Here is a 13,496-nt window from a genome sequence, read left to right as displayed (position 1 = left end):
TGAACTGGACATCTCTTTCTGAGAACTATAGTAGATCCTGTCTCACTGATGCCTGCCTGGTTACCTGAGAAGCTTAATGGCCAGACAGCTGAAGTGAAATATGTACTTGGCTCAGGTTTTCAGTAAATATTTTAAGTTGGATCTGGATGCAATAGGGTTGAAACCATGAACAATAACCTCCAGAATGTCACTTGAGCAAATATAAATGATGGCCCCCACATGGCTTTGGCTCAGCCTGAATTACTCAAGTAGTACAATCCAGCAACCAAAGGTACTTTAAAAAGAATTCCTGTCTTCACTTACAGGTCAAAGAACTTTAAAAGGGATGTAAGCCATAACCCACAATAACATCACTGGAAACATCTTTTTCATCTTTCCTTCATTTTTGTTTACCTCCTTCTTTGGGTACCTCATTTGACAGTCTCTCCTCCTGTTCCCCACCCCTGAAAAATTCCACTCTGGACTCCAGTCTTGAAGAGTTAGGCCACATTTCTTTCCAGAGGCCCCACGGTTTGAGCACCTTTTCTTTCTTCACATAGGTACAAATCAGAAAGGGGAGTCCTGCAATAGTCTAAAATATATCTGTATTACTAGGGCACCCAGTGCTTTCATAGGCAGGTATTTCTTACTGATATGTTTAGATTTTGTGTATAAATAAGTGAAATTTATAATCAAATATTTGGAGGAAAGTTAAATTGTTGGAAGGAAATTAATAAACTTTGATTGGAAGTATTTGCCATCTGTATATTTCTTACATTGTTTCCTAAAACAGCCCCATCCTGAGTCTCTGACTTAATTTTCCATGGTAATTTTCCACACTCCTCCTATTTTTTATCCAAAAAATAATAATATACAATTTTATGCCATTTTACTGCCTGGGACCTATAAGCCAATAAATTCCAGAAATTTTAGAGACCATTAAACAATTTTTTGCCAATTCAAGTATATAAAAAAGTGTTCTTTTCTTGACTAGATTTTTCCCCACAGGAAGTTGTTTTAAAATGTCTTTTATTAATAAGTAAGTATTTTTAAGCATAACATTTCCAGGGCCTTTTTCCCTTAATAAATCAAAGGAAAAATGAAATTAATAAAAAGTACTTTTTGAAATGGTCTAAGTTGCATATGTAAGTCTCTTCAACAAAATTTTTAAATGTTTTCTTTAGTGTCTACTACTGCAATCACCACCTAGTAAAACAAAGCAAACACTTGATGAGCTCTTGTGGATATGGAATTAGATATCTGTGGATTTAATAATAAGTGAAGACGGAGGATATGTGGAGTGTTGGTCTTGTTTTTCCTCTTACCTGAGTGATTTTATAAAGAAATATGGGCAGATATTTTGTGGTAACTTTATACTCTGGATTTTGAGTATTTACTTTATAAAATGGGCTAAGAGTTGCCATTTCTATTAAATAGGATTACTGTCAGATTCAATAGAAACTATTTAAAATATGGGAATAAAAGCTACCACTTGACCACTGCTATATGTCAGATACTTAGAGTATTTGTACCTGTGTTTGTTTGGACGCACATGTAGACACTTAACAGTTAATACACATTTTAAAACCAAAACTATATATTTGGATATAAGCTTCCATAGGAAAAGGTGATCAAATTATGCTCAGTTATTTCTCTATATCTGTGCTATCTAAAATGGTAGCCACTAGGCACATGCGTTTAGTATAAACATTTGAAATGTGTTCAACATGACTAAAGATATGACTTTTAATTTTAATTAAGTTATATTTTAAAATAATAACTCAGTTACTGGAAAACTTATACATATTTGGAACAACTTAAATACATGATTACTCTTTGAAATGTAAACTTTATGAACTATAAGTTTGGGTGGATATTTCAGATGAAAATTTGGCATCCAGATTGAGAACTTCTGTGAATATAAAATGATCACTGGGCTTTTAAGACTTGATATGAAAATCAGAATATAAAATACCTTCTTAATAATTTTATATTGTTATATGCTGAAATAATAATGTTTTATACATGTTCAGTTACATAAGATATTTCATTAAAATTAATTTCCCTTTTAAAAAAGCCTTTCTTAATGTGGCTGCTAGAAAATTTTGAATTACCTATGTGGCTGGTATTATGTTTATTTTGGACAGAACAGCTATATATCAACAGATGAAATCAAGTTGAAAATATAAAATGAAGGCTATAAGTCCTGGAAAAGACAGCATGGAGCCTTAGGGTAGGTATAAAACAAGAAGGGCACATTATTGTTTTTTTATTTCTTATTAGAAAGCCTATCCAGACCTGGAGTGATTTCCTGCTATCACACACATTAATAATACAATTTAGGTGTCATAGGAGTCTTTTTATTGTATTGATCTTAGATTCATAACTAAATTGAAAAATGAAATAGATTATAATTCTTCCAAACTCCACAAAATAACATTTAGGCAGCAATTCATAATAGTGAAAGTGATTTTTTTTAACTCTAATGATTTATATTGTTTCCTCTTTGAAATATATGCATCCTAAACATCATCCTTGAATTAAAATTGACAATTTGAATGGCATTCTCCAATTTAACTATTTCATTTATTTATTCAACAAATATTTACTTATAGTCACAGCCCTTCGCTTTGGGATATAATAATAAACAAGAAAGATCTATATTTCATGTCCTAAAGGAACTTATATACACCAAAAATAATTAAAACTAACTACACACGGTATAATAAATATTAACAAATACAATGTCTTTTTAAGCAAGTAAGTAATGGAATTCACGAACAGGTTTCATGGGATCCTGGAAGTTGGAAACCTCATTGAATTGCACCAAAGGGAAAATAAGTGGTGAGATTTAGAGTCATTGAATCTGGACAATTCTCCCTGAAAGTCTGACTACAAAGGAGTTCTGTGAGTAGGTGAAATAATCTGAGGGAAGATTGGTGGATCAATGTAGGATTTTTAAAGATGAGACGTTGCTAGGAAAGGTCTTTAAAAGCAACGGGAATCACCAGTAGCAAGTAAGGAAACAGTGAAAGTAAGAGACCACCAAAGCAGTGGAGTTTCTCAGAAACTAGAGGGCATGGCATCGGAGTACAGAGACATGAATTTTTACAATAGGAGGGACACTTCATACATGATAACAGAAAGGAAGAAGAGAAACCGTACTTCAGTGTGAGCAGCAAGAAGAGAAAGGAGTTCCTATCCCATGAATATGATTCATGAGTATAAAACACGATCATTTGCCTAGGTCTTGAGTGAATATGAAATTGTGACCTGTAAGCATAAGAAAATGAGCTCACTAGAGACACAGTGGGTCTCCTGGGCATTACTTAGCACAAATTTGATATTTATTTTCGAGACATTATGTAAAAGAAGTCTGTTTGGTTGTGCGGATTATTTATTTTATGCGAAGCATGGTTGCTCTGGTTCTGTTGTGGAGAAAGTGGGTAAAGGATTCACTCAGAACTGGGCTTTGCCAATGGAGGAAGCAATGGACATGGGACCACTTTCCAGGATTCTGGGTTAAAAGAATGCACTTTCTGCTATAACACAAAACCACCTCCTTGCAGACTTTATTTTGAAACCTGCTTATTCACTTTTTTCTCTTTAATATGTTGTTCAAGGTTAATGGCTTATTCTAAGAAACGTGACTTCAAAAGGGTCATATCTGAGACATCTGTATTGGCATATTGTCCACAGTATAAATTCAATAGGCTTAAACTTTGAAAGTCTACAAGCAAGAAAAAAAATAATGCTAAGATGAACGAATAACTCAAAATGAGAAAGTTGTTCAGTGCAAACCACCATGATTCTGGCGAGGTTATGAAGAAACAATGGGTGCCATGTCGAGCCACAGCAAAGTGAATGGATCTTGTGCAAACTTGAGATACTTATACATTTCCTTTAAAAAATTGTGGTTAACTTCTCCAAGGAATGTGAAAGTTGATTTAAATAAATATCTAGAAACTGAAGTGTTTATTCCAACCCTCTCCAGAAAGCATTGATGTGTAAATCAATTTGGAAACAAAGGTATTTTTGTCTCTTAATATTTCTGTCCTCTATATGTGCTAAATGGCAAACTTAATAGTTTGTCTTGATCTAAGAAATAGACATTATATAGATTTTGTGAAGGGCAGTTTGAGATGAAGAGATTTAATTCAATTTGTACTGTGCCCAGCATATGAAATAGCAGGATCTGGGAGCAGATATTCATTAGTTTAACTGACACTGTGGCCCAAGTTAAGTCAGTGGGCCTTATGCAGCATCTGTTTCATGAGGATAATCACAATTACCCTCCAGGTGTTGAAACAATTGGAGGTTATGCGCATAAAGCATCTAATCCAATTCTGACTTAGAGTGGGTACCCAATCAAAGGCAGGTACTTACGTGGTTACTTCTGCATTTCTGAACACTATAACTGATCCTTGGACAACATGGGTTTAAACTATATGAGTGCCTATATACAGATTTTTTTCAATGAACATATTGGAAACTTTTTTGGAAATTTGTGACAATTTGAAAAAAACCCACAGACGAACTATATATTCTACAGAAACTGAAAAATTAAGAAAATCTTAGGTACATCAGGAATGCATAAAATATGTATAGATACTCATCTATTTTATCATTTACTAACCCCAAAATATACACAAATCTATTATAAAAGTTTAAAATTATCAAAAGCTACACACACATTTACAGACTACACAGAGCTATTGGTAGTTGAGAGAAATGCAAACAAACTGTGGCAAATCTGCAAACAATTTTCTGATATATTTAATGAAAAATATCTGCATATGAGTAGGCCTACACTGTTGAAACCCATGTTGTGTGCGGGTCAACAGTACACTATTAGAAGTTAAATTCTTGGAGAGTCAAAAGTACTATACAGATTTCCTGCTGAATGGGGGTTAGTACCCCTAACCTCTGCGTTCGTTATTCAAGGACCAACTGCATTGCATAGGTCAAGATAGTACTTCCTGCTGGATATACTAAGAAGAATAAGACATTATCCCTGAAAAAGCCAGAAAAAGAAAACAATAACTTAGAATGCAGTAAAATAATAAATAATTTTTAATAGCTGTGTTGTTTTCATGTGTGTGTTTGGAGTCTGGCACCTAATAAGCTAGTAATACTTTTCCCTTCCCTTTCTTCCCTGAGGACGTCATCAGCCATATACACCTTCAGGCCATATTATGGGTGTATTAAGACTAAAGATAAAAAGATCTTCTGACAGAATGCTGATGGTTTCCTTGTTCTGAGTACATTTTTATTGCTTTGAACACAAAGTCTTATTAACATCTCTTGTTAGGCAAATAAACTATATATATTCTTAGAATCTGACCTATAAAATATTGTATCTTTACCCATCAAAGAAGAATGTTTTCCTCTAACCGGGAAGAGAAGTCATCTTGATCATGTTGAACTTAATCTTAGCAGATTTCCCTCATTCTGCCTTGTGAAACACCATATGACTAACAGCTGTGTTATTTTTTAAACAAACAGGTTTTCACTAAAAAGTCAGTGTTGGCATTTTAAAACAGACAAATTAAAAGTTTGACAAACCAGAAGAGAAATACTATGGATTTTTGGAAACAGTATCTTTCACCAGTTCTAGTCAGATTCTAATTTTCATAGATGTCATAGATGTTGGTTTTTGTGCTAATTACTTACTGTTCATCAACAAAATAGAAACTGTTCATCAACAAAATAGAAACTATTATGATTACTGATACTTTTCATTCCTAATCCCACATAGAATCTGTCCTTGTCGACTAATGATCATCAGCTCTTTTAGGAAAAATGTCTCTAAGACACCTAAACAACACCGTGGATATCATTTATTCAAGAAGCGGTATACAGCCTCTAATGCTATGTGCATATTCCTAAAAGTCACGGGTGCTGTGCAAAATTGCACAATGAAATTCATGACACTTGTGAGAGAAATGGAGGTGGGCAAAATGCTCAAACATGTTATGAGTGACACATTAAAAAATTAGGAACTTGATTTCTCTTAATAAAAAAAAAAAGCAGTTACTGTGTGCTGACCTCCAATGAGTTCTGCACAGTGGTATAGAGGGCATGTCAAAGTGTGGGCAAAGGGTCTGTTTGTTTCTATGCAGAAGATCAAGGCCTAGCTTGGATACCCAGAAAATGAACTAAGATACGATATGAGGAGGAGCTTCCGGCATCAGCACTCTCTGGAGGACTTGTGCCAGGGGATGATCATCAAAAAGCCTCCACAGGGATCCGGACGATGCTGCGGTTGTGGCTGCATCCAGCCCACCGTCTCCTGGACTTGCCATTGGAATGAGGAGGGAGATGTCTAGGCTGGCATGTGCATACAGTGAGACAACGAATTTGACCGGATCTGTACTGTTGGAACTCAACCAGGAGTTGGGAGGGGTGCAAGTTGTAGCACTCCAAAATCTTATGACTATAGACTATCTACAGTTAAAAGAACATATGGGATGTGAACAGATCCCAGAAATGGGCTGCTTTAATTTGTCTGATTGTTCAAGTACAGTTGGACAATATCCATCATATCATAGACAAATTTTCACAAATGCCTAGGGTGCCTAAATGGTTTTCTTGGCTTCACTGGAGATGGATGGTAATTATAGATTTGCTTTGTTCATGTCACCGTATTCCTATTACGTTAATATGTGTGTGCAAATTAGTTAGTAGTTTAAAACCTATACATACTTAAGGTACTCTACAAGAAGATATGTCAAAGAAATAATCAATCCTCCCATGGTTTCTTCCATATGCTACTTCTATAGCTTTTCCTCTTCCTTCCTCATTACAACCCTTAAATAGAATTCGTGCCTCATATCGAATTTACCGAGTATCATAATACCTCCAGGTGGTAAAGATACCTCGAGACAAGTGCTGGGCATAGAAGCCACAGAGCATAAATCTGCAAAGAAGTAAAAAGCTAACCTTTTCAAACAATATGGCTTCTCTCTCACTTACCAACTTTACATTTCCCTGTATGGCCCCGGAAGATGACTGGTTAGCCAGAGATGGGTAAGATTCCTCAAGGGAGGAACAACCTAAGACAGGCACAGTCGCAGGGGGGCCATCAGGTGAGAAACTGGAGATCAACAGAGGTGAGGCTCAGAACCTCACCCCCCCTGCTTTGAGAGAAATCTTCTGCATCCGTGGATGTTTTGCTGCCCTTGTCTAGCTTGGATTAATACTTAGTCCATAGGCACACACCTGATCATCTGATCATCTACATTTGCCCTCTTACAACATTAAACTATGTTTTCTACCTTTATCTTTCATCTACCTACCACATCAGCATTTTATTAAAAATAAAAATAATAATAATAATAAAGGGAGAAATGTGGGATCAACATATAAATCAAGTATAAAAATCAAACGAATATTCATATTTGACCTGATTGTTTATAGTTCATAACCGAAAAGTTTCTGTGATGAATGCCCTTGTACTGTTCACCATGTAAGAATTTATTCACTATGTAAGAATTCGTTCACCCTGTAAGAACTTGTTTGTTATGCTTCAGAAGATTGGAGACTGATGAGAATTAGGCTTGAGATGGATTAATGATTGTGCATTGAGCATTGACCCCCCTATAAGGAATTTTATTGTTGTTAACAACCATTTGATCAATAAATATGAGAGATGCCCTCTCAAAAAAAAAATTAGAAACTTGATAAAAATGAGAGCTAAAACACAAAGTTAGTATAATAAATATGGCACCTTGCTTTGCAACAGACCTGAAGTTATCTTGTGGAAGTGCATGAAGAAAATGCTGAGTCTCATGAGTTACTGCAAAGTGGAAGAAGGAACTTACAGGGAAGTTACCTGAAATCAGATGGAAAGTCCTAACGTCAGATGTGGATGGTTGTGGCTTGTAACACGTGGTGAACTGAGGTAGCATATAGATGTTTGAGGAGTGTGCAATTTGTGTATTCTCTCCTGCTGGGCTGAGCTGGGTGTGGTTTTCTGAGTTCACATAGTGTTTCCCATGGATGAAATTGTACATAAGCAAAAGTGAAATTTCTGTTATGCTCAAATTGTTCCCTAGCATATCAATTGCATTAGGATAAAATCTGTTTTCAAAGCAAGCATTATAGCAGAACTGCTGTATAATCATTTCATGAATCAGATTTCCAAAGAGTGAACAGTTTATACATTTCTACATTAAACATTTCTGATGTCCTGAGAAAGCCCCACACTGGCCCTATAGAACATTCATTAGTACCCAGGCTTTGACTCAGATGTATTTGAATTTAATCCTAGCTCTATCCATCTGATTTTGAACAAGCATCCTTAACCTCTTTAAGCTCAGTTACCTAAACTGAAATAAAAATGAAAAATTCTACCTCATGGCGTCACAGTGATGATTAAATGAAAAAATGTATGCAAACTCCTTAGAGAATGACTGACATAAAAAACACTCTAAATTTTGCTCTAAATGGGTTTAGTCATGTGGTATTATATTATTATGTTACATATATGCTGAGCTTATTGCTACTTATATTGTTATTATCTGAATGAAAATCTTGGTGATTATTTTATAAGGCTCATATTTGTATACATTTCTTGCTCCTTTAGAATTAAGCATTATGAAGATATATATTCCTCTCATATTTAGACCCACCACACATTAGCAGTATAAATTTTTTTTTCAATGCTGGAAAATTGCAGTTGATGTTGAGTGAGCTTAAATTGTGGTTATTATATCATGAGATCCCTAATCTTTATTACTTTAGCATTATAGATGACATGAGGGAAGGTTTCTCCCTAGAAGTGGTTGTGAAATGAATTTCGAGTGGCAACTTGAAGAATCTTGAAATTATTTCTGGTGTCCTGCTCTATGATCTGCTGACGATCTTAGAAAAAGAGGAACGTCCCACCAGTGGAATTTGAAATTAATGGGAAGCTAGCAGGTGGATAAAAGAAGGTACAAAAGGGCTTTTGGTTTTTTCCAAGCAGGGGTCGGTCAACTTTCCTCTGGCTGTTGCTCTGGTATGATAGAAAATATGGTATCTGCTACGTGAAGATAGATGAAACTCTGATAAGTTTGGTGGGTCTTAAATTACTGGCATCATTATTTTCTTCTTCTTTTTTTCCTTCTTTCTTATTTTGAATTCATTTTTAATGATTTTATGTCCCTTTTCAGCAACCTGCTAGGAGATGGCAATGCTGATGTGAGAACTAGTGGTCCCTGAGTTCTTTGTTTCCTATGGGAAATAAATATCTGTTAAGAAGTCATTATAATCATTACAACTTGCATGAAATGTGCAGTAATTGGAGTATGTTCATTGCATTAATGTGGCACTGAAGAAGGAGTAACTGATGGGAAAGGAAAACAGTTCCCCAAAACTATATTATTATTAAATATGTTTTTGAAGGATATACAGAAAACAGGAAAAGGGAAAAATAATGAGAAACAGAAGGATCAGAACTTGAAAGCATGTGTGCCAGGGGAAGGCTTGATCTTCCCTCCTGGGGAGAGCAGCAGGGTGAGGCGGGTGTTGGGGGCAGCAGGGTGGCTGGGTGGGAGTCAGCAGGGTGAGGCTGGGTGGGGGTCAGCAGGCTGAGGCTGGGTCGGGGGAGGGCCAGGTGCTGCAGCCCCCAATCCCAGTGGTTGGTGGAAGAGCACCAGGCTTTTCATGTCAGTTTATTTTCTGGTGGTTAGAATCCCTCACTTTGGAAATTATGCTTTGTGCTTGGCAGGACTATGTGGGAAAGGACTGTGAGGAATAGGGTTTGTTTATTTCTTCTCAATGAACACAGTGAAAACCTTGAAATGAGAGGAACCCTGAGTCCACAGTGGTTTGGAGAATAAAGAAAAGGACATCATCCCTGCAGAAAGTAAGGCATATAGGTAATACGATAAAACATGGAAAAATTTCTAAAAAAACTTAAGGAGGAAGTTAAATTCAACATGGGGTTAAGGCTCTCTTGCATTAGCCACCGTGTCTCCGTGGGCAGCCCAAGGTTTTCTAAACCCCAACCTCGGAGTCAGTTTATTTATTGGTCTTTTTGTTAACTTTAGCATTCTTATTTTTATCTGTTATCCAAACACTTGATTCTTTCCAGCCATGACCACTATTAGATTGCACTGATCCCTTAATTCCTTTTGGGTCCCCACTTGCCTGTCTCTTCTTTTTTCTTTCCTTCTAAGCCTCTTCTCTATATATATTTAAATACAGGCTTCCTAAATATTACAAAGCAATGAAAGAAAATCTTTACTCGACCCTGCTCCCCATTTCATGTCATGTAATTGCCTCCTTCATTTCGCTGCCATCATTTTTTTTTCATGATAATATATACTGCTTCTACTCTATCCGGTCCTGCCCCTTTGAAATCCCTGCTGTCTAAATTCCAGGCCTGTCATTCTTCTAAACAGATCCTCCAGAGACCTCAAATGGCTTTCTCCTAGCTAATTGCAATGACCTTTCTCCCCCTTCATATGCTTCATCTCTGGTGTATTTCACATCGCTTACCCACGCTCCTTCCTTGACATCTCTAACCCTGTTGTACAGTGGATTTCGCTCTTCCACTCCGGCCATTGCCTTGGTTTTAAACACTACCTCTTCTTGATGAACGCTGCGCCATCTATCAAAATCCATCCACTTCATAGGTCAGATGCTTCTGATAGACTGATAAATCCTACAACCGTGTTCACTAGATGAAATTTTGGTACTTTAGCAATGTCCAATAATTTGTTTTCTGATAAAATGTGTGACAGGGACAAGGTTTTAGTGCAGTACTTATGAATTTAAAAAAATAAAAATGCCTTATCTTCTCACACACATGAATGCTAAATACCGGATACTACCTTAGAAGCATTATGTGAGTTAATGATCGGAAAGTCCTTAGAGTAATAATTGATATGTAGTTGGTACATATGATTTCAAGTGTTAATAACTGATTTTTGTTAATAATGTTTGTATGAGAGTTGGAATGACACAAAAGCTAATCTGTCTTCATTTTTAAGTAAATATTTTTTGTTAACTCATACTGATTAGGAGTTAGAAAAACTCCCCCATTTTTTTTCTCTGTAATATTATGTACAATAATATTTCTGTATCTGGTTGCATTTCTTGGTATGCATATTTTTCCATGAACAAATACAAAACTGACTCCTTCCTAGTCTAAATAAAAAGCAGGCCTGAAGGAAATTACCTAATCATGGATTTAAACATGCGTGGTCAATTTTTTCTGTGACAAACTAGTTTTCCACATTTTGAATGTTTGAAAAAAATTGCTTTATCCTGAATGGTTAAAATAGTTGTTTTCATCTGATCTATCAGACTTTGCAAATGGTTTGTATCTGCAATATGTATTATTAGCAGCAATTAAAAGATACTGATTTGATTTTGCAGGGTGGACTTTAGATTTTTGATATATTGACTGAAGCTTATTAAACACAGAAACTTTTATCATTATTTTTAAGATATTATGATAATCGGGACCAGGGATCTTTATGTACCAATTGATAAATTGTGGGGATAATTTTTGTTTACTTGCTTTTCATAAAAAGTATTTTAAATCTTTATTTTTCATCAAAACTTTACCTGTAGATCTCATCACTTTGGGTTATTTTTATGTGGCATGTTTCAAACATGACATCTTTCCATCTCTACCCTGATCCAACTATCCTGTAATGTTGTGGTCAACTCTGAGCATCATACTGGTGATGTGGAAGAACTGAAAAACTAGCTGATCTGGTAAAGGACAACTCCAGATGGCAAGGATGTTAACCAAAACATTCCTCAAATAAGAAATGAGGAAAAAAGAAACACTTTTGCTCTGGAAAACAAAAGAAGGGAAACACTAATAGCCATTTCCTCATATTTGAACAACTGCTATTTTTTGGGGAAAAAAGATACAGATTTATGTTGTGTTGTTCCAGAGGATGGAGATACAAATAGTGGAAAGCAAGGTCTCTTTAACACACAACAGAAAGAAGGGAGCTCACTGCCTAGAGGAGCAATAAGTTCAATTGGAGTTAGAATAACAATTTCTCAGTGAAGTTGTGCAAAGGATTTATGGAGTTGCAGCAAATATTTTCTAAGTAATTTTCAAAAATCTAACACATGATTATTCTTGGAGTATTGCTTTAAATGGATCATCACTCTTCTCATAGAACCACCAACTTGAGAATGTGATGGCTAAGATAGCTGGCACCTGAATGACTTAAATTCTCTGAAATATGCTCCTTCACTGGTACCCAAGTGTAAGATGTAAAAAGCCCCTGCAATATTTAAACCTTTAATATCACATCTTTCATATATACTCGTCCCTCTTGTCTGAAAATATTTGTATGTGGAAATCAGTATTGTTCACTGGTTTTCTTTAAAACACCACCACACAATTTCTGTGAGTAGCAGACTTACTTAACAAATGAGTGAGAAGGTTGCCATCATTTATATGATGTCACATGAAATAATTGTACCATTTCTTTCCAATTGCATAGACTGTGGGAGAGAAAGAAATTGGAAAGAATGAAAGTTGAAAGGCTATAGTTGGGAAAAGGTTAGACCCGTGTCTCTAGGTACCATATACTACTGAAATTTTAGTGTTGTCAGGAGTAAATAGAGAGATATCACCTTGCATAATTTAATGAAGTTACTAGATTCAATAAAAGCTCTGTAAGAGAGAAAAGGAAGTGAGTGACATAGCTGGAGGTCTGTGAGTGAAGAGAAAGGCAGCCATTGGAGGTTCATGATGTTCTTAACTTTTTCAGAAAACAGATGCCAATATACAGCTTTCATAATGTGAAATCACTCTAAGGCTCCTAGAAAATAGGTCTATATGTTATTTCTTAAAATACTTTATATATTTGCTTTTATACAACAGTGTCCCCCTTTTGTCTGGAATGAATCAATATTGCATCTATCCAAACTCTATGAAACTTTCAAGCTTGACTAAGTTCCATGTACTCCATGAAATGATCTAAATCACTCCCACCCATATTGATTTTTCATGTTTTATTTTTCTGAAAATTTACAGCCTTATTCTCTTATTTTTTGAAAAGTTATTCCCTACATATTGATACTATATCCTCAACTAAATTGTAAGGTCTCTGAGGACTGATTCTAGGTACTGCTTTCATGTATGTGTATATGTATGTGAATACTCCCAAACACTAATGACATTGTTAATTAAAAATATTTATTTCTGGAACTGCCTGGCTTGATCAGGGCTAAGTGTCTCCTTACCATTTACTTTAATTAGGCTTAATTTTCAAAAGTCATTGGCAAGAGATATTTAAAAACTTTTAATTAAAATTGCAGTCCAGACTTAACTCTTAAAACAGAGGCCATAGATCCTAAAAGACATAAAACTTTGATTTCAGTTACCTAAAACTGGAAATATTTGCAATTTTGCATTCCCACTTAATAGTCATGATACATGAACGAATTTTAACAATACACTTCCATCTTTGTCTTGTACATACAAAAATAAGCATGATTTGTAAGAATGAATTATAGGACTGAATACCACCATAAATGCCTTTCTTTCTTATTCC

Source organism: Manis javanica, chromosome 12 (genome assembly GCF_040802235.1).
Source record: "Manis javanica isolate MJ-LG chromosome 12, MJ_LKY, whole genome shotgun sequence".
In the NCBI taxonomy this organism is placed as follows: Eukaryota; Metazoa; Chordata; class Mammalia; order Pholidota; family Manidae; genus Manis; species Manis javanica.
Note: the sequence above shows the minus strand (reverse complement) of the source record.